Genomic DNA, 22,623 nt, shown 5'->3' on the forward strand with positions numbered 1-22,623 from the left:
GTTTCTTGGAATCATTGGCATTACTTGTAACTGGGGAGTTCTACTAGTTGAGTCAACATTTTATACCTCAAGCTAAATATTGATATTAATTGATATATCTCGAAAGCAATGTGTACCATTATAAATGTATAAAAGGTGATACCTCAAAAAGGCAGCATCTGCCATTAAGAACCCCATCACCCAGGATATGCCCTCTTCTCATTGCTACTGTGAAGGTGATGGTACAGGAGCCAGAAGACTCACCCTCAACATTTTAGAAACTGCTTCTTCCCCATCACCATCAGATTTCTCAACAGGCAGTTAAACCTATATACACTAATTTGCTTTTTTTCCCCTTGCTGTCTTTTTGTACTACATATTTAATTTTAAAAAATATATCTTCATATTGCAGTTTATCATTTTTATGTATTGCAATGTACTGCTGCCACAAAACAACATATTTCACGACATTTGCCTGTGATAATAAATTGAATTCTGATTCTGCATTCTCCAAGATTACTTGTAATTATGTTTATGGTAATGAGATTGTAAATTGTGCTGAGGGCAGTAGCTTTTAGAAGATGATGAAGGTTGAAAGAAGTAGAATTTATTGTATTTCTGAACATCCCAAAGTACTTTACAGCCACTGAAGTACTTGAAGAATGTGGTGACTCTTGTCAAGTGGGGGGGGGGGAAATGCAAACTCCAATAAACAGCTGTGCCATTTTGATATCTAATCTGTTTCAGGGATGTTGATTGGATCTTAGGAAAGTGCAGTGACATTGCTTACATCAGTCTAGTAGATGAGCCATAATGTAAAATCATATGCATATTCAGGTGTCTGAGGTAGAATAGCATGAGAGTTTGCCTTTTCTATGGTAATTGAACTAAAACTAGTTGCTGGAAAGTTTCTGGAAGGGGTTACCACATGAAACATTAACTTTCTGTTTCTAACCTGCGGAATATTTCCAGTATTTCTGTTTTTTTTTATACACAATATCTGTCTATTGGGGTTAGCTTCGCAAGAGATGTAGACAAAGCAGTACAATACTTCAGTTCATGTCTATGCCAATTCAATACTAAATTAAGTTAAATTCCTTCTGTCTGTACATTATTCATATCTGTCCATTCCCTGCATATTCATGTGTCCATCTAGCAACCTCTTAAATGCCACTATTGTATGTTTCCTCCTTCATACCAGCAGCCCATTCCAAGCATCTACCAGTTTGTGTAAAAACAAACTTGCCCAACGTATCTCCTTAAACGTTGCTTCACTCACCTTAAATGTATGTCCTCTAGTACTTGACCTTTCTGCCTGGGGGTGCGGGAGGAGAGAATCTATGTAACCTATCCATGCCTCTCATAATTTTATAAACTTTTATCAGTTCCCCACTCAGCTTCTGATGCTTCAGAGAAAACAACCCAAGTTAGTTCAACTTTGTGCTGTGAGGATTACATTCCTTGACTTCTCTAGTGCCTTTAACACCATCCAGTCCAAGATCTTAAGGCACAAACTAACGGAGATGGGAGTAGACTCTCACATGGTGGATTGGATAGTGGACTACTTGACAGATAGACCTCAGTATGTGCGGTTGGGAGACTGTAGGTCTGACACGGTGGTCAGCAGCACAGGGGCGCCGCAGGGAACCGTACTCTCTCCGGTCCTGTTCACCCTGTACACATCAGACTTCCAATATAACTCGGAGTCCTGCCATGTGCAGAAGTTCGCTGATGACACGGCCATAGTGGGGTGTGTCAGGAATGGACAGGAGGAGGAGTATAGGAAACTGATACAGGACTTTGTGATATGGTGCAACTCAAACTACCTGCGTCTCAATATCACCAAGACCAAGGAGATGGTGGTGGACTTTAGGAGATCTAGGCCTCTTATGGAGCCAGTGATCATTAATGGAGAATGTGTGGAGCAGGTTAAGACCTACAGGTATCTGGGAGTACAGTTGGACGAGAGGCTAGACTGGACTGCCAACACAGATGCCTTGTGCAGGAAGGCACAGAGTCGACTGTACTTCCTAAGAAGGTTGGCGTCATTCAATGTCTGTAGTGAGATGCTGAAGATGTTCTATAGGTCAGTTGTGGAGAGCGCCCTCTTCTTTGTGGTGGCGTGTTGGGGAGGAAGCATTAAGAAGAGGGACGCCTCACGTCTTAATAAGCTGGTAAGGAAGGCGGGCTCTGTCGTGGGCAAAGTACTGGAGAGTTTAACATCGGTAGCTGAGCGAAGGGCGCTGAGTAGGCTACGGTCAATTATGGATAACTCTGAACATCCTCTACATAGCACCATCCAGAGACAGAGAAGCAGTTTCAGCGACAGGTTACTATCGATGCAATGCTCCTCAGACAGGATGAAGAGGTCAATACTCCCCAATGCCATTAGGCTTTACAATTCTACCGCCAGGACTTAAGAACTTTTTAAAAGCTATTAATGCTTTTTGAGATAGTGATTTAGATGCATATCATATTTTTTACTGAGTTAAGTATTGTATGTAATTAGTTTTGCTACAACAAGTGTATGGGACATTGGAAAAAAGTTGAATTTCCCCATGGGGATGAATAAAGTATCTATCTATCTATCTATCTATCTATCTATCTATCTATCTTATAGTTCAAGCTCATCTTAGTAAATCTCTTCTGTACCCTTTCCAACCATCTATGTCCTTCCTGTAAAGGGGCAATCAGAATTGTACACAATACTTCAAGTGCTGCTTAACCGAAGTTTCTTACAGCTGCAACGTTTCCTAACTCTTAAATTCATTGCATATGCCCCCTTCCACATTATCTGTTTGCATAGTCACTTCTGGGCCCACAAGATCCCTTTGTATACCAACTGTTAAGCATCCTGTACTAACTGTATACTTTCCCCTTGCATTTGATTACCAACGGTGCAACACCTCACACTTAACCAGATTAAACTCCATCTACCATTTCTCAGGCTATATCTGAAACAGATCCATATCCTGCTGTATCGTTTGACAGTCCTCTACACTATGCACATCTCCACCAATCTGTGTCATCTGCAAACTTACCGACCATTATGCATTTTCATCCAAGTTATTTATATGTCACAAATGACAGAGGCCCCAGCACTGATCTCTTTGGAACACCGCTGGTGAAGTCCAGTCAGAATAACTCTTCTACCAAAGTTTTCTATGGCCAAGTGAGTTCTGAATCCAGACTGCCTGGTATCTGTGGATCCCATGCATCCTCATGTTCGTGATCAGTCCTCGACTAGATATAATCTGCCTGGTACAAAGCCATGTTGACTGTCTCTGAACAGGCGGTGTTTTTCCAAATGTGAGCAAATCCTAACCTGAAGGATCCTCTCCATTATCTTCCCTACACTGATGTGAGGCTAACTGGCCTATAACTTTCAGGATTATCTCTATTTCCCTTCTTGAACAAAGGGACAGCATTGACTACACTCTAGTCTTCTGGGATCTCATTTGCTGCCTGTAAGAATTTTTGCCAATGTTCCATCAAATCTCCTCTCGTGCCTCCTTCAATAACTTGGGATATATCCCAGCAGGCCCATCAAAATTAATTTATGTATGTTAGAGGGGAGCTTTTTCATTACATGTTTTAATAGTTTAGCACTCGGGAGGAAATCAAAATTAGGACAGTTGTTTAATAATACTTATTAATATAGTCATAAATTTATTATAATACGTAAATGACCATCTGACCACTTGAATCTGATTGCACTTCGTTAAGTAATCGGGTCACTGCTATAATAACAACATGAAAGGAGACCTCCGCAACTTCCGCCACCTTCAACAGGACCCCACCACCAAGCACATCTTTCCCTCCCTACCCCTCTCAGCTTCTCGCAGGGATCGTTCCCTCCGTGACTACCTGGTCCAAACGTCCCTCCCCACAGAACTCCCACCTGGCACTTATCCCTGCAAGCGCAAATGCTACACCTGTCCCCACACCTCCCCCCTTACCACCATTCCGGGCCCCAGACAGTCCTTCCAGGTGAGGCAACACTTCACCTGCAAGTCTGCTGGAGTCATCTATTGCATCTGGCGCTCCCGGTGCGGCCTCCTCTACGTCGGCGAGACCCGACACAGATTGGGGGACTGCTTCGTCGAGCACCTATGCTCCATCCGTCACAATAGACAGGACCTCCTGGTTGCCACCCACTTCAACTCTGCCTCTCATTCCCATCTAGATATGTCCATACATGGCCTCCTTTACTGCCATGATGAGGCCAAACTCAGGTTGGAGGAGCAATACCTCATATACCGTCTGGGTAGCCTCCAGCCTGGTGGTATGAACGTTGAATTCTCCAATTTCCGGTAATTCCCTCCCCTTCCCCTATCCCAGGTCCCTCTCTGCCTCTCTCCCCTTTCAACTTTCTGCTTCTTTATCTCTACAGTTCTTTCATGCTTATCCCCTCCCCCTCCCCCCTTTATCTTTCCTCTGATTGGTTTTCCACCTGGTGCCTCTAGGCCCTACCCCCTCCCCTATCTCTCTTACTGGGCTTCGGCCCTCTCTTCCCCCCCCCACCACCCCCCATTCCTGATGAAGGGTTTCGGCCCGAAACGTTGGCTACTCTTTTCTCACGGATGCTGCTTGGCCTGCTGAGTTCTTCCAGCGTTGTGTACGTATTCTTTGATCCACAGCATCTGCAGTTGTATTTTTGTGTTATGAAAGGAGACCGTTAGGCCACCATGCTGTCTTCTAGGGGAATAATCCAGTTAATCACATTACCCGTGCAACCCTGTAACTTATTTTCTTGCCCACCAATTCTGTTTTGCTCTGGAGATTCTCCACTCACATTTTCAGACAAAACTACTCAGCAAATGCTTTTTCAAGTCACCCCAGGTTCTTTGGCTTATCATTGAAATTTGGGTCATTTGGCCCTTGAGTGAGAACAGCTTCTGTCTACGAGCCTGATCTAAACACGATTCATTGCATCTCTTTAATTTCTACTTGGCCTCCAAAGAATACATCACCAGACTTTCCTGTACATCTTCTCAGCCAAAATCACTTTTTGAAATGTACCAGTAGATTTTTTTAATGTATCATGTTGAAACTTTCTTTGCATTCCAGAGAGTGCCATCTAGAACTGTCAGAATTAGGTTTATTATCAGAAACTTGTATGACATGAAAATTTGCTTTGTGGCAGCAGTACAGTGCAAATACTAAAAAAAAATTAGTTCAAGTTACAAAGTAAAAAAAAAGAATAATGAGGTAGTGTTCATGTATACTCTAGTTCATATATGTCAAACTCAAGGCCCGCAGGCCAAATCCGGCCCGCGGTGGAATTATCTTTGGCCCGCGAGATAATATCTAATTACTATTAAAGCTGGCCCCAGTAATCGAAGCGCCTATGGCGTATGATATGGCTAATGCTGAGTTTATTCAGGTACCAGGTTTTCGGGGTTTTTAGTGTTTATTCGGCAGTCTTCTTCATAAGAAACGGAATTTGTAAAGTGAAACACTTTGTAGTTATAGCAGAGACTGAGACACATGAGAGCAGGCTGAAAAAACGGAGGCAACGAAAGCTGCGTTTGCACGCGTCTGACTGATCCGGCCCGCATGAAGCTGCATTTTGCTCAATCCGGCCCGTGATCTAAAATGAGTTTGACACCCCTGCTCTAGTTGTTTCCAAACCAGTGTTTTATAGAAGTGCAACATAATCTCCACTTCTGTATGCCTGTCATATGAAGCCCAAGGCTATATGCAAGACCCACAGTATTTTCTTAAAAAGCCATCTTCAAAGATTATGTACCTAATTAGGAAATATTTGCCAGTGTAACATTCTTTTGTTTCCAGATTTACTTAAAGTTCATATTTATTTGTCTGTGATTAAGCATTTGCATTTCTGGTACCTAAAGGAATCTGTGGGGTGTTTGTATGTGACCTAAATGCTCCTACAAACTTAGTGTTTATAGTTCATATGAGAAGAGAGGTGTTAAATAAAATATGTTCTTTTAAAAATAAAACACCAGTAGTGAATGATGCTGTTCCCATCCATAGATTGATTTATTTTTGTAAAGCTGGAAATGTAGCATGATGCAATTACCACCACACACATTTGTGAGTATTGTGTGCAGTTTTGGTAACCTACCTACAGCAAAGTTATCAAAAAGATTGAAAAAGTACAGAGAAAAGTTACAAGGATGTTGCTGGGTCTTGGGATCTGAGTTATAGGGAATGTTGGAGTAGGTTATGACTTTATTTCCTGGAGGACAGGACAATGAGGGAAGATTTGATAAAGGATACAATATTGTGTTAATGCAAGCTAGCTTGTCCCATTGAGGTTGGGTGAGACAGGAACTAGATGTCGTAGGTCAAGGGTGAAAAGTGAAGAGGAACCATTGCTATTCACTACCAGAGTGGTCTGAGTGTGGAATGAGCTGCCAGAGAATGTGGTGGATGTGGGTTTGATTTCCACTTTTAAGGCAAGTTTGGATAAGTATATAGATGGACTGGAGGGCTATGGTCCAGCTGTGGGTTAATGGGACTATGCAGAATAACAGTCTGGTGCAGATTCAGGGACACAAAGGGCTTGGTTCTGTGCTGTAATGCTCTGACTCTTGGGGCTAAATAGCCTATTGCTACTTTATTTCATAGTTCTCATGTTTGTATTGCTTTTGGACTCTATGGTGAGAGCTGTGTTACTTGTTTACTTTGCCACCGCTAACAATCTGCAATGCTATGAGTAGCCATGTGGTAAAGTAAATATGCTTTCAGTGATACTATTTGCAGATTATATGGTAACAAGTTCTACAACAAAAGCATTTCTATAATTGTAATAGTGGGAAGGTCCAGTCTGAAAAGATCTTGTACTTTTGCAAAGATATTTGGTAATTTGTAACATGGAGTAGTATGATTGCCACCCAAGAATAGTTTTGCTTTTTTTTTGCTGAAATGATTAATCATGCATCATTGTATAATAGCTAGTTACTTATGTTTGGTCATATACTATATTTCATAAATTCCAAGTAAGTGTTTTTAATTATAAGTTATGGAAAAATTGCTGTATACTGACTCTAGTCATGTAGATGGTATTCAACAGAAGATCAGATCAGCATGGACTAGATGGTTTGAAGGGCCTGATTCCATGTTGTAGAACTTTGACTCCATAACTGGAGTTGAAAGTAATGTTTAGTCAATACATGACTTCAGAAAGAGTTGGAAAGTAATCAGTATTGTGAAATGCCTTAATTGCAAATAATTAACAGAATGACTGGTAATAGGAATGTGAAACTATGCATTTGTTTGGAATAGTGACTTCATCTCTTATAAATTCTTGACTAGTATTACAAAGCAATCAAAAGCTGCTAAATGAACATTAGGGCATAGATGCAAGGCAACAGATTCTATATATACTATACATCGATAATGCTGGGTTACTAAAATGTACAGGTTAGAATATATTTTGAATATTGCATTGTGTTCTGGTTGGTTTTAGAGGTTTAACAGAAGACCAACATGACAGACACTGTAAAAAAAATAGTTTTAGAAAACATAAAAGAAATGTTACTGATGCGCAAATCATTGAAAAATACAGATGGATAAAGCCAGAAGATTTGGTTCTCTTTAAGGTAGGAAATTAGTATGGGGAATACATTAAATTGCTAGTAATTACAGAAGTTTTAAAGCTAATGTTTATTGAGAAGGTTTTAATTCCTTAGCATGGGAGATGAAACAATTTACAGGCAATGAAAAATTTGTTTGCTTTTTAAACAAGTATGATTACTAAGTTAAGTTAGTAGAGATAACGCAAAAAATTAGACACTCACAGAAAGTTATGATGTTATGCCTTCCACTGGTTTGTTTGGAAGTACCAGGAAGTTGTAGTCAAATAATGGCATATGCTTCTGGCTTTCTTGTGCATTCACTTGGCTTGGTATAATGCAGTCTATCTTGTTGTGGAGTGGGAACTGAGGTTTTCAAGGCAAAAGATGAACTGTGTTGTATTTTTAAAAAATATTGGTCTTTAGTAATTGTCTCTTTACATGGACAATTTTGACGCATTAAAAATCAATTTTTTGCCTGAATTGCTAATGCTTCTGCAGCAAGAGAAACAATTGATGTTTTTGGTTGATGACCCTTTGTCAGAACAGGAAAGGATTTAAAAGAAGCTTGTTAAGCTGTGGGGAGGATAGACTAAAATATTGGTGACATAGGGGATAAACAAGGTTATCTGGTCAGTGAGGGAATGAGAGCAGAAAGTTCATAAGAGTCAAAAGAATGTTGGAAATGTGGAATGCAGAGGAAGACTTACCTGACAAGTCACACGTCTTCCATTCTCGGAGGAAACAAATGAGCTGAACCAGTAACAAGTGGCTGATTGATAAACATAGACACTGAGTTACCTGAAATTGCAGAATTTAATATCAAGTCCAGAAGTCTACAATACATCTAGAGGAACGAGAGTCTTCAAGTATGCCCCAAGTTGTGAGTGAGATGGAATATTTAAAGTGGCAGGTAATGTGAAGCACAAGGTTTCCCCTGTGGACTGAATACAGATGTTGTGCAAAGTGGTCACTCAATATCTGCATTTGTTTTTTCCCCACGTAGAGGAGATTTATGTCACAAGCACTTAATGCCATGGGCTAGATAGGAAGGAATGCAAGTAAATTGCTGGTTCACTTGGAAAGACCTTTTGAGTCCCTCTCATCCCCTTTCAACATTTCACAGGGATCATTGCCTTTGCCTCTAGTCTTTTGTTTGCATCAACTGACCCCCTACTTATGGTACTTCCCTGGGATACTACAGGTATTTGACCTTTCAGATCTTCCCACCATCCAGGAACTAAGGATGGGTATGTTCAACAGGAAGTAGCAGTTTTGTAGACCTAGAACTTTTTTTAAGATGCCTGATTTGGAATTGATAAATATTTGAAGGTAGGAAATGTAGAAGGTAGAAAACAATATTTGGAACATTGAGCTAAATGGTCCCATTGTGTGTTGCATCATTCTACAAGGGAAGCTAGCGTGAGTTCATCTTATGGGGTGACATCTTTGTTGCTAGAAAAACTTCAAGTGTATCAATTAGTGTATATTTCAATGAATAAAAGTCTCTATTTGACATTGTACCAAAATGACAATGCTTGAATGGCAGAGATGAAATGCCACGTTGATATATTGCAGAGTAATTGTCTGTAGGAGGCAAAAAAATTAACAGGCTAACAAATAATGTGTGTTTTGTGATATTTTCAAAGAGTATATTTGGAGTTTTGTTGGGATATGGGGAACACTGTGAAAGTTGCAATGCTGGTGAAACATTTAAGGATTATGTTTTGAAGCAGTGGTTATAGATTTAAAATAAACATCAAGGACACAGATTCACAGTGTTGCCTGAATTACAGAGCTTGGGTTTGAGGGCATAGGCTTCAAAGTGAGGAGTTTTAATGGGGATACAGGTGATGGCACATTGGAATTGGATACAATTAATACATTTAGCAAGCACTTAGTCACATAAATTGATAAGGAATAAAAGGGTATGGTCCTTATGCAGGCAATTAGGATTGTAGATGTGCAAAAAGTCGGGGCCTGTTTCTGTGCTGTATAACTGACTATGAATGATAAAACATTTTAGCTCATCTTGACAGTAAAGAGCTTAGCCTACCCGTTTTGGAGGTCATGAGTTGCAGATACTCAGCAGGTTATGATCAAAGGAGGTTAGAGACAGGCTGGCGTTCAGATTTTTAAAATTGAAGGTTGCAAGAGGCATCTTTTGCTGAGCTCAAAGAAAATGCACAAGGTCATGGAAGTTGTTTTGTTTTTAGGTTATAGGATCCACTGTTGTGGACCATGAAAGCTCCATATTTATTATTTTGTCTTGAAATGATACAAGATGTTCTAGCTTAAACAAGCCCAGTCGTATCTTTTGTTCTGTATTTTCAAATGTTGTGAAATAAACTAGTTTGTAACGATTTTCATCTAGTGCTGGATACTAAGTGTTTTATTTGGCTTTTGGAAAGAGAAATGAATATCCATTATGGCAGTTGAAAATTGACCATATTAAGCATTATTCAGAGGAATTGTTGAGAAGTTCAATTTCTGAATGGGGGGGGATTTCTTTAATCTTTCAATCAATCATAAAAAAAGTCATTATTTGAAATTGTTAACCATTAGATTTTGTTTTCTCAAAATATCGTAAGCATAAGGTGAGGAGTCCTTGAAAGTAAGTCTATGGGTTATGAAAACAGTTCCGTGTTGGGGTGAGTAAAGTTGAATGAAGTTATCCCCTTCGGTTCAAGAGCCTGATGGTTGAAGGGTTAATAAACTGTGTTTGGTGTGGGTTCTGAGGCTCCTGTCCACCTTCCTGATGGCAGGTGGGAGAGGAGAGCATAGAATGGATGGTGGGTATCTCTGGATGCTGCTTTCTTGTAACAAAACTCCATGTAGATGTGCTCAGTGGTGGGGAGAGCTTTGCCTGTGATAGACTGGGCTGCATCCACTACCTTTTGTAGGCTTTTCCATTCAGGGGCATTTCTGTGATGCAACCAGTCTATTTACTCTCCACCACACATCTACAGAAGTTTGTCAAAGTTTTAGATGACATGCCAACTCTTCATACTCTTCTACGTAGAGACGCTGCTATGCTTTCTTTGTAATGACACTTGTGTGCTGGACCCAGGATAGATCCCCTGAAATGATAACTCCAAGGAATTTAAAGTTGCTGACCCTTGGGACCTCTGATGCCTGATGAGGACTCGTTCATGGTCCTCTGGTTTCCCCCTCCTGAAATCAATGATTAGCTCCTTGGTCTTACTGACATTGAGTGAGAGATTGTTATGGCACACTCAGTCAGATTTTCAATCTCCCTTCTATATGCTATTATATAGGATTCAGCCAACAACAGTGTTGTCATCAGCAAACTTAAATATGGCATTGGAGCTGAGCTTAGTCTCAGTCATGGTATAAAGCGAGAAGGGCAGAGAGCTAAGCACACGGCCTTGAGGTGCACCGTGCTGATGGTGATTGTGGAGGAGATGTTACCAATCCAAACTGGGGATGCAGAAAGGGGAAGATGAAAAGATGTACATTTACTTATCCTGTTCATTTGAGTCCCAGATCCTGGCAGAAGGCCTTGTGCAAAATTGGTTTCCCCAATCACGCTAAATGTAAGGACACAGGTACAAAAGGTTGATCATGCCGTTTATTGCCCACAGCACAGATTTTTAAAAATCATTTGAGTGCCTTATCTTAATCTTTTTAACTCTTAACAATTGTTGTTCACACACTTTTTCCTGTAATCCACCTTGTTAATTTTTGGATCTTGGTGCCTGACTTTGGATCTGGCTTGCTCGTGTCCCATGGTGAGTAGGGAGACACCATGCTTAGCTAGCCTTTTCATGTGCTTACCTGTATTGTGTATGTGTAAGATGCCAAAGTGGTTGTTGTTTTTCAGACAAACACCGGGGTTCTGGAGTATGGGGACAGTTCTAGGGACGAGAGGGTCAACAGCCACTGGAAATGGTCCCTAGTGAAATAATCTTGGGTATAGGCATAATAAAGTGGGATTAGTGTAAATGGGTAGTTGCACATATTCTGTTAGCCAAAAAAAACTGTTTCCCTGTTCTATAACTGTGAGAAACAATAAGTTCAAAGTATGTTTACATTATGCATCTGAGAGATTTGACTCCTTACAGGCAGCCATAAGACCAAAGAAGCCCTTTAAGTAAAGACAGTCAAACACCCAATGCACAGAGAGGAGGGAAAATCGTGCAAACAATAGAAGTAAACAAATAGCATTCAGAACTGAAGTTTTATGAAAGACATGAAGCCAGGCATCACTGCAGCTGGGGTAGCCTCTAGCCTCAGTTCATTGCAGAGCTGAGTAAATGTTGCGGGACCACAACTGTGAAGCCATGCATCACTGCAGCTGGAGCAGGCCACAATCTCAGTTCAGTGTAGAGCTGAGCAAACGACTTGGAGCAGCAAACAGAACTGGCCCACCTTTCGCCTCTGGTCCTGACTCCCTGACTTTTCTAATCTGGCTCAGCACTTAAATGTTCCAAACATCAGGTCATTCTTCGCTGTTGGACAGCTCTGGGGCCTGGGCCCTGCCGCCATGATTTGGCCCATTCCTGACCTTTCCAATTCAGTCTGGTGCTTAAATCGATCAGGCATCATGATATTCCTTGCTCCCGCCGCCACTTGCTTCTAGATAGATAGATAGATAGATAGATACTTTATTCATCCCCATGGGGAAATTCAACTTTTTTCCAATGTCCCATACACTTGTTGTAGCAAAACTAATTACATACAATACTTAACTCAGTAAAAAATATGATATGCATCTAAATCACTATCTCAAAAAGCATTAATAATAGCTTTTAAAAAGTTCTTAAGTCCTGGCGGTTGAATTGTAAAGCCTAATGGCATTGGGGAGTATTGACCTCTTCATCCTGTCTGAGGAGCATTGCGTCGATAGTAACCTGTCGCTGAAACTGCTTCTCTGTCTCTGGATGGTGCTATGTAGAGGATGTTCAGAGTTTTCCATAATTGACCATTCCATAATTTTCCATTCTGCCATGTCTTGCTTTCACCTCTGCTTGTCTAGTCTGCATGCCTCTCCATTGTTAGTGGTGATCGTTATTAATAAAGTGTTAAGCAGTTTTCTTGGTTTTGAATTTTGCTGCCAGTAAGTAGTTGCTGGGCATCACCAATTTCATCTTAAACTAAGTCTTCATACTTATTGCTTAATCTGTGAGCATTACAAGATTTATTGCCAGTTGAACTGTGCACTAGGATTCAAAGGTAAAATCAATATCTATTTAATGATTAAATCGTTAAGGGCCTTCACCATCTGGGACATGCCCTATTATTACTACTGTCAAGGAAGAGCTACAGGGGCCTGAGGAACCACATTCAGTGATTCAGGAAACAGCTCCTTCCCATCATCAAATTTCTGAACAGTCCATGAACACTGTTATTCCTCTATTTGCGCTATTTATTTTGTAATTTATAGTAATTTTGTCTTTGCACTGTACTGCTGCCACAAAACAGCAAATTTTGTGCTCTATCAGATAATAATGGTATCAGTGATAATAAACCTGATTCTGATCCCATTTAAACAAAATTCCAAGTTGTAATAATATTAAAATATTTAGCACTCAAATAGTTATAAGCTTCTAAGTACATACAAGTAAATTTGTCAGCTCAATTTGTAAAAAAATAGTAACCTGATACTTGCCCCTTTGTCTCTGGGCTATTCCTTTCCATTAAAATGAATAAATTAAATCATTAAACCTACCCAAGACTAGGCTGGCTCTTGCCTAAGGCCCAGATTTCCCTAACAAAACTGCAGCAAAATTGCAAGAATTTAGTACCACCTTGAGAGATTCAATATTGGAGTGCAGCTAAAATGACAAAATGGCGTTGCAACTTGATGGGACAATGGGAATGACCTACTGGGAAACTTGAAAGGTCTGCTTTCATGATTGGCTCCCAGAAGTGTTTCAGGTTGTTAATTTGACTTTCCCACCACAAAGCATTGTCGTATCTATTTTAGCTACTTGGTTTGGAACTCGGTGAAGAAATAACAATGAGAGAACAGACTGAAAATGATCTCATACATTATCTATTAAATGAATGCAAGTTGGTATAGAACATAGAACAGTACAGCTCTTTGGCTAATGTAAGACCAAAATCAGGTTTAATTTAACTGATGTACGTTTTGAAATTTATTGTTTTGCGACAGCAATACAGTGCAATACATCTTAATACTATAAATTACAATAAGAAATATATTTTACAAATTAAATAATAAACATCAGACTCTGCGCTGCTGGAAATCAAAAGCAACACACATAAAATGCTGGAGGAATTCAGCAGGTCAAGCAGCATCTGTGGAAAGTGATTAAACAATTGACGTTTTGGGCCAAGTCCCTTCATCAGGACACTTTGAGCTCCCCTCCCCCCACCGGGTCCATTCCTTTATTATTATGTTTCCTACCACTGTTGCCCTTAAACTCTTGCTCTGCTGAGTCACCCATAATGTTGTGGGCAACTTAGCTCACATTGGACTCCATGGAGCAGGGGTCCCCAACTTTTTTTATACCATGGACGCCTACCATTACCTGAGGGGTCCATAGACCCCAGGTGGGGAATCCCTGCTCTTGAGGATCATGACGCCTAATCTTTTTGGAACACAGATAACTGGTTCGATATGAGATGTATTGAAGTTTGCGTAAGCTATGGGTGTGACCATCCTTGAACTTATGTTATCTACTTAACCGTAGTGCATCCAACTGGTACTCAAGCTCCAGAATCAATGTTCAAGCTGTCAGTTGGCCAGCCAAAAAGAGACTGTCCTCAGGATTTGGATTTATTTTTCTGCAAATCCATTTAAATTGTCTGATTTTTTTGTATGATAATGCATAGTTTTAAGATTGCAGAAGCAATATAAAGTCAAGGATATTCACAAATGACTACTTTTATAGTTTTATTTCAGTAATCCATGAAGAGGAAGAGGGTTTCTTTTTGCTTCTATGGTCATATTACACATTACCTTTTTTTAGAAAGGAATGCTCTTAATGACGTTCAAAGGTTGATTTTATTGTCAAAGTATGCACGTGCAATACAACTTTAATATTTGTCTACTCTTGTAGCCATTACAGAAAGACCATGCATGTTGGGAAAACACAACTTCAACTCTCCCACCCCCACCACCACCACAGTACTGGCACTTAAAAGAAAAAAGAACAACCCCAAAATCCTCCCCTCACCTGCAGTAATAAAACCAGCCAGAATAACAATCAAGAATCCTCTGTGCATAAAAATTCTCGACCCCCTCACTCACAGAAAAGAACAGTGACAATAGCGCCAAACCCCCAACACCTCCCACACACAAAAAATTGACAGATCACCTACCACCCAATATCCACAAGAAAATAATAAAAAGCTGAAGGAAACCAATATAAAGTACAGTGCAATAATCGCATAAATCTCAGAATATGGAAAACGTTTTTTCACTGCATACTTGGAGAGCAGCCGTATGAACTCAGCCCTTCTGTAAAGAGTAACCACCCACTCAGGGCTGAATGCACCAATCCAGCTGCTGACTGTCTCACGCCAAGCCATTATTGACGGCCTCCACATTCACCTCTGCTTCTATCTTCCCTGTCGCTTTGAGATGGAGTCATTCTTGTCCCAGCACCTCATCTCTGATCTTTTCCATGAGTCAGCTTGTGTCCTCAGACCTTCTCAGGGGCCCCCCACCTCGTCTCTGATCTCCACAAGGTAGCTCTCCCATACACAGCAGAGTGCTGTATGCTTCCATTAAGATTCAAGCTGTATGTCCAACATTTTCTGTAATGCAAAGACAAAAAGAACAAGCAGAAGGTGTCAAAAGAGTGAAATATTGAGAAGATTTGCTATCTGAAAGATGTCGCCTGAGGAATCATTGTTCATTGTTGCCATCGTGACTGGAAGTATCAAGATGCTGCTGCCTTTTGATCCAGACATGTACAACATAATTTATATTTTACTATTCAACCTATTTGGCCTGTATCTTGGGTTGAAATAGTTCTTTGGGATTAGAAAGTAGCTAATGATACTTCATTAGCAATTTTGACTCTGTGAACTTTGTCCAGAGAGCATCAAATTCAAAACTGCATGAGTTCATTCATGTGTGCTAGTAAGTAAATTCCAAGTTGGCACTGGAGTGTGTCATGCAAGGAGGAAAAAGCTGAGTTTCTCCTCAATTAAATTTTCAAGATTAGAAGCTGATTTTTAAAAAGATATTTATCATGAGATTTGGAAAGTGGGCACTGATATTTTTTGCTACCAGACTTTTTTCAGGAACAGTGCCAGTATATTTTTAATGCTTAAGCCTTGCAATGAAAAAACTGTTTATTTAACAATGGAATTAATTCCTTTAAGTTGTAAGTTTCTTTTGCTGATTCTTTTAGTTCTGCTAGCCCGCGAGCTTAGCCAAGCCAATCTTCACCCTAAAGAGCTCATTTAGAAATTCCTTGATTCCAGATAATTTAAAAAAAAATCTATTTGAAATTCTCTGCTCAGGAAAAAAAGGGTTTTAATGCAATTTAAAAAAAACATTTAATTAACATAGTCATGGAGCTGTTTACGTAACTGTCTCATTTAGGTTATCAAAATTATGGGCAAGTCAAGAATTTTGCGTATCGTAAACTGATACATGATGCAGAATTTATATATACTATATCCTGTTCCCTAATTATGCTGAAATTGTTATAAAACTATTTATTCAGTTATGATTAAGCTCTATGTATATTTAAAAAATCAATCAAAAACACATTGCCATATATATTTGGCTATCATGTGCACTATAATTACTGTAATTTCTGCATTTTTAATTGCCAGTTGGCCTTTATTTTTTTTATCCATCATGTGATTTCTTTTGAACATGTTGGATAAGTCGTACAGTCCAAAGCATTTCCACCCTAATGAGAAATATTCTGTTTCATTCCTGGTGTTCTGAATGAGCTCACATTGAAATACACAGAATGTCCAATCTGAAAGCCTGCCATTTGACTCATCTGTTCCATGCATAAATCTATTTCCATTTAATCCTTCCATGTATATATCTTAGCAGCATAATCCTTTATTAATAATTTTCTGCCTCGTATGCTTTTTCCAGTTTCCTTTCAATCCACTTAAGCTAATTACCTCAACCTTGCAGTAGTGATTTTCCCATTCTTACCAGTCACTAATAGGGAAGCTTCTTTTCAATTTCTTAATTCATTTTTTTTGGTCCCCAAAAGGTATGAATATTTTTCCCTCCTTCTCCCTTCCTGGATTCCCCACTCTGACCTCTTGCCTCTCCTCACCTACCCATCACCTCCCGCTGGTGCCTGCTCCTCCTTTCCTTTCTCCTGTTGTCCCTGTCATCCTATCTAATTTCTTCTTCTCCAGCCCTTACCTTTCATACCCACATGGCTTCACCTATCACTTTCTAGCTATCCTTCCCCACCCCCTCCCTTTTTATTCTGACGTATTCCCCCTTCTTTTCCAGTCCTGAAGAAGGATGTTGGCCCAAGACATATGTTCATTTCCATGGATGCTGCCTGACCTGAAATCCTCCAGCATTTTGTGTGTGTTGCTTCGTATTAATGGATGTTTATTGTTCACCATAACTAGTATGTGTCAATGATTATCTTTATTATATAATTCTTCAATCTGGTTTTTTTTCATGCAAAGTAATAGGTTAAATGACCTTGTACTAGTGGTTGAGTAGTGTTGAGGGTGCATTTGGGGAAATAGCTGGGCTTACGTCCTTTGACTTTAGTGTTTGGCTGACTTTATGGCGGTGGGGACCAGCAAGATGTTCAACACAGATGGAACAGATGAAGGGTCAACTTCAACATACAAGTTCAGATATTAAAATTTGTACTTAGGCTAGGAAATTTATAGAACTGTACAATAATGTGAAGAAGAGAAAATTGAAAAATGAAGGGTGGCAAGGAAAATTTCTTTTAAAAAAAATGTTCATAGTGTTAATACACTTCAGCTGCATATTGATCAGAGAGCTTTACTGAACATATGGAAATGAGTTAGCTTTATGAATAAACATGTCAACAAATGTGTACCAAATATGAGCCCCTCCCTGTCGCTGAATAGGTCATACGCCATTTCAACTTTAGCCTTGTAAAGTGATTTCTTGCAGTATGTCATCAGTGCAGTTATCACGTGAGGATTGCTTTGAGATACCAACTTGTGCCTTTTGTCCTATTGATGTGCTCATCTCAGAGCCCCACTTTTCTTTGTCTATTCTAGCTAACTCATTTCATTTTTCCAAAGAACTGGATGTAAAAGTACGTATGAGGGAAACCAGGAGAACAAAAAAGGGACGTGAGATAGCTTTGGCAGATAAGGTAAAGTAGGGTCCAAAAAGATTCTATAGTATGTTAAGGGTAAAATGGAAGAGAAAAAAAGGTCTTTTTAAGGATCAATGTGGTCGTCTGTGCAGCCACAGGAAATGGATAAATTCTTAAATTAATATTTCTCATCTGTATGAAGATCATGGAAGCTAGGGAAATCAAGGAAGAGAATAGTGATGTGTTGAAAGATGTCCACAATACAAAAGAGGTTCTGGCTGTTTGTAGCTCATAAAAGTTAATATTCGCAGGGCCTAACCAGTTATATCCTAGGACATTGTGGGAAGCCAGGGAAGAAATTGCATGGGCACTGGCTGAGATATTTACATTACCTTTAGCCATGGGTGAGATACTGAAAGATGGTTAATTTATTTAAGAAGAGCTACAAAGACAAGCCTAGGAACTACAGGCCAGTGGTGGGGAAAGTTACTGGAGGGGTGTCTGAAATGCAGCATTTGTTAGCATTTGCAAAGGCGAGCTACTGTCTAGTTTGTTTTAAACCTGCAGTGCTAAACTCTGCCTTAACCTAATCCATGCGTGTTTGATACTCTGTCCATCAGTAACTCAGTAGGTGCTCAAATGGATATTGGACCTTCAGTCACAATTATGCATTGTTATCTTTTTCAGTGCAGGTCAGACTAGGAAAAGAGTACTTTCTGCCAAATTAAAACTGAGATTGTGCTGTGTGTGCACATTTAGTTTCATTCCTGCTGAGAAATTTGACAGATTCAGCACTTTGGAAGATGCTTCCATTATAAATCATAAAAACTGGTAGCATAAGTCAATCCCGATTTTCAAATTCTCTTGAGCTGTAGCCTTGTGCAAAAAAAGTTAACATCTATCCACTCAGAACATATATCTACTTGATACCATTTCCCCATAAATAGCCTGGCAGAATCCATGCATCTCCTCAACCATGGCATGTTCAGCCAGGACTCTGGATTGATCGGGTTGAGTCTTGTGTTGTTGGCATTGTAAACATTATTATGCATTCCTGGTCTTTCCACACCATGAAGTATAACTCCTAAGTGTAACTTGCTCAGTTTGGAAACTACCCTGATGTCCTCCCAGTAATTACTTTATGTTGATGTTGCTTGTGATGGATCAGTAACTACAATTCCCCTATAAAGCTGTAACATTCTGGTTGATTATGCCATACTTTTTTTTCCAAAGTGGTAACAATGTAGGTCATATCTCTTTGTGGTAGGAAATTGTGGGTTATGTTTGGAGTACTATCATGTATCCAGACAGTACACAAGTGCTGATACATCACATTCAAACTGCACTGTCCACTCTTGTACTTCAAAATGTAATTGTATGCTGATGATGTTAATGCTCATCTCTGTACTTCAAGTTAAAGTCATCAAAGATATTCCATTGAATTCCCTAACTTAACTGACAGACTGATATAGTCCATGAAAATTGTGGACTTCCAGCTTTATGAAGCATCTTTGCTCTGTAGATAGACCAGCTGCTTTTCTTCTCTCCGTGTGAATAACATTGCTGTGCTCTCATTTTGCATTGGGCTCTCTCTTCAATCAGTCACCAGTCTCTATTCTGCAGAGTATGATAAAACTAATTCCCTGCCTTAAAGTGACGGTAACAATGACTTCATTAGATCATAATGAATAAGACCAGCATAGTCATTATCTGTATGGTAATACAGAAATTGATAAAGGAGGATGTAAAATGGTGCTTAGAACTGACATTCTTGGAGGAATTTTCCATTGAGGTCGTATCACTAGAACTTGGAATCAAGGAGGGGAGAGTCACTCTAGTGGGGCTGTATTATAAACATCACCCCCCCCCCCCCCCATGGTCAGTGGAAACTGGAACTAGTGAGAAGGAAAGTTGTTGATAGTTATACAAATAGGGTTGTATTAGTAAGAGATTTTAATTCCCTGATATTGACTGGGCCACCTGGTTGAGAGTTGAGGGCCTGGATGGGGTGGAATTTGTGAAATGTGTCCAGGAAAGTTTCCTGAGAGAGTCCTTTTGGGAGGATGCAATACTGGACTGCCCTGTGGGACAAGACAGGGCAAGTACTTGAAATAGCAGCCAGGGAGCACACTAGCTCTGGTGATTATAATCCTATTAGTTTTAATATAGTGATAGAAAAGGCTCAGAGAGGCCCATTGATTAGGGTCCTAAACTGGAGCAGGATTAATTTTGAGGAATTGGGTAGGATCTAGCAGAGGTCTAATGTTTAAAGGGAAAAGAATGAATAGCAAGTCGGTGGCCTTTAAGTGTGAAAGCAAATGTCAAAGAACAGCATGTTCCTGTTAACATGAAGGGTAAAGCTGGCAAGTTTATGGAATCCTGACTAATAAGAGAAATCGACTCTGGTTAAAAAAAAAAGCACGTATTGAAAATGGGTTAGGACAAGAGAATTCCTTGATGAGCATAAAAAGATTAAAAATAAATGTAAGAAGGAAGTCAGTGCAAGGATGGTATGGGATGGACCCAGCAGGTACGGTTAAGGAAAATCCCAAGATGTTTTCTAGCTATATTAAGAGTAAAATAGTGGCTGGCTTGAGTAGGTGCCTCAGACTTTGTGAGAGGCAGAGAAGAAATAAGAGGTTCTTGTGAAGATATTTGCCTTATTTTAAGCCACTGCAAAATTCACAAAGACTAGGTGGTTAATGTTGGTCTGTTTAAGAAGAATAGCAAGAACAAGTTAGGGAACAACAGACTGGTCAGCCTAACATCAGTTTTGGGGATGTTACTGGAGGGAGTTCCGAGGGACAAGATGTACCAGCAGATTTATGGCTTTGTGAGGAAAGTCATGCTTGAACAATCCTTCAGTTTTTCCGAAGAGGTAACCAGAAGCGTAGAGCAGTATTTAGACTTTAGTAGGACCTTCGACATGGTCCCATGCCATAGGCTGGTTTGGAAGGTTAGGTCCTGTTGAATCCAGGGAGAGTTAATTAGATGGAATCAAAATTGGCTTAGATTGAAAGCAGGGGTGGTGATTTAAGGATGTTTCTTGAGATGGCTGTCATTGACCAATGGTTTGCCACCGGAGTCAGTGTTGGGGCTCTTAGTATTCATTATTAATATAAATAATTTGGATGCCAATGTACACGGCTTGATCAGTAAGCTTGCGAATGAACTTAGCCACACAGTCATGAGCATAGAGCAAGTGGAGCAGTGAGCTAAATGCAGATTCTTGAGGTGTGCTTGTGTTGATTGTCAGCAAGGGATAGGGATAACATCTCCGTACTGAATGTGGTTTCTTGATGAGTATGTTGAGGATCCAGAGAGGGGAAAAGATTGACGAGAGACCTATGGGTTAACACAGAGGGTGGTGATTATATGAATGAGCTGACAGTTAGGATGGAATAGTTAGGTTATAGGGCCTGTATCCATGCTATATTGGTCTAGAACTCTTGTCTTAATGTACTGATATATGCACACTGACCTCCTGATTTCTTAAAGTTTGCATAAATTTGGCATGTCATTTAAAATTTTAACAAACTTGTATGGATATACAGTGGAGAGTATCCTGACTGGTTGCATCACGACCTGATGTGGAAACAACAGTGCACAGGAACAGAAAATTCTACAGGAAGTGGTGGATACAGCCCAGTCCATCACGTGTAAAGCCCTCCTCTCTGTTGACCACATTTATAAAGAGTGCTGCCACACAAAAGAGTTGATCATCAAGGACCCCCACCATCCAAGTCATGCACTCTTCTCGCTACTACTGTCAGGTAGGAGGTACTGGAGCCTTCGGTCCCATCCCACCACTCGTGAACAGTTACTACCCTTCAACCAACAGGTTCCTTGAAACAGCATAGGTAATTTCACTCACCTCAGCTCTGAACTGATTTCACAGCCTACATACTCACTTTCAAGGACTCTGCAGCTCATTTTTGCTGCATTATTTATTTTTTGCACAATTTCTCGTTTGTACGTTGGCTGTCAGTTTGTTTAGTATAATTTTCATAAATTTATTGCATTTCTTTATTCTGCAAATATCTGCACAAAAATGAATCACAGAGTAATATATGGTGATATACGTGTATTTTGATTAATTTATTTTGGCTTTGTAGGGTTGTCTGCAGAAGTGAGCTCTTGGTAAGGCTCTTCTTCATCCTGTTTTCTGTTTCAGTTTTTTTTTGCCTTAATCCCAATGGTTTATACATGGCAGTGTTGATGTCTGTCATTATACGCTTGATTTAGATTCTCGATTAAGACTTTATCTTGTAATTTCTAGGAAACACCAACCATATAGAGCTTTGTCAAGCTTGATGCAAGATTTTCCTTAGAGTAGGTGGTGATTAGGTGTAGATAATGTTGCTCAAGGTCTTGTCTTTTCTACTTACCCCTGCAGCCGAGAACTTTTGATTCTTTTGGTACATCTTTCTAATATTTATTCTCCCCTCCCCAATGTCTACTGCATTTCTTTAGTGCTTCCTGCCCCAGAATGTCTGGCTTTTGGTGGAATGACAATACATTCCTGCCATTTTTTTCTGTCCTTCTAAAACTGCTTATTTGTTCCTTTAATATTTTGTATTTAATTGTAATATGCTGAGGTATATGCAGCTTGTTCCTTTCTTAAGTGAAAAAGTTTTCATTGCTGAACAAATTGTTTTTTTAACCATGTATTTGGATATCTAGGTCTTGATTGTCTGTTATTTTCCTTTAATTGGCAACTATTTGCCTCTCATGGAATATTTGAGATAGAACCCTTTGTTTTTAAACAGAATCGTCATTCATTTCATATTATATTTGGCAAAGGCCATTTAGCCCATCACGTCAATGCTGGTTCTCGTGTACTTATGAAATTCTCTGTTAAAGCA

General features: G+C 39.7%; 1 protein-coding gene across 3 annotated transcripts in view; it reads left to right on the forward strand.

Annotated features, from left to right (window-relative positions):
- nck2b (NCK adaptor protein 2b) overlaps positions 1 to 22,623 on the forward strand; it is a 74,661-nt gene that overhangs the window by 26,168 nt on the left and 25,870 nt on the right. The window contains exon 1 of one of the 3 annotated variants that reach the window (XM_073043550.1): positions 7,459 to 7,550. The exons of 1 other annotated variant lie outside the window; for it this stretch is intronic. The gene's annotated coding sequence lies outside the window, so the exon portion shown is untranslated. Of the gene's footprint in view, positions 1 to 7,458; positions 7,551 to 17,006; positions 17,081 to 22,623 lie in introns of those variants that run through there. One more of the 3 variants, XM_073043549.1, reaches the window with a different exon arrangement.

The sequence above is a fragment of the Hemitrygon akajei genome, chromosome 4, assembly GCF_048418815.1.
Source record: "Hemitrygon akajei chromosome 4, sHemAka1.3, whole genome shotgun sequence".
Lineage (NCBI taxonomy): Eukaryota > Metazoa > Chordata > Chondrichthyes > Myliobatiformes > Dasyatidae > Hemitrygon > Hemitrygon akajei.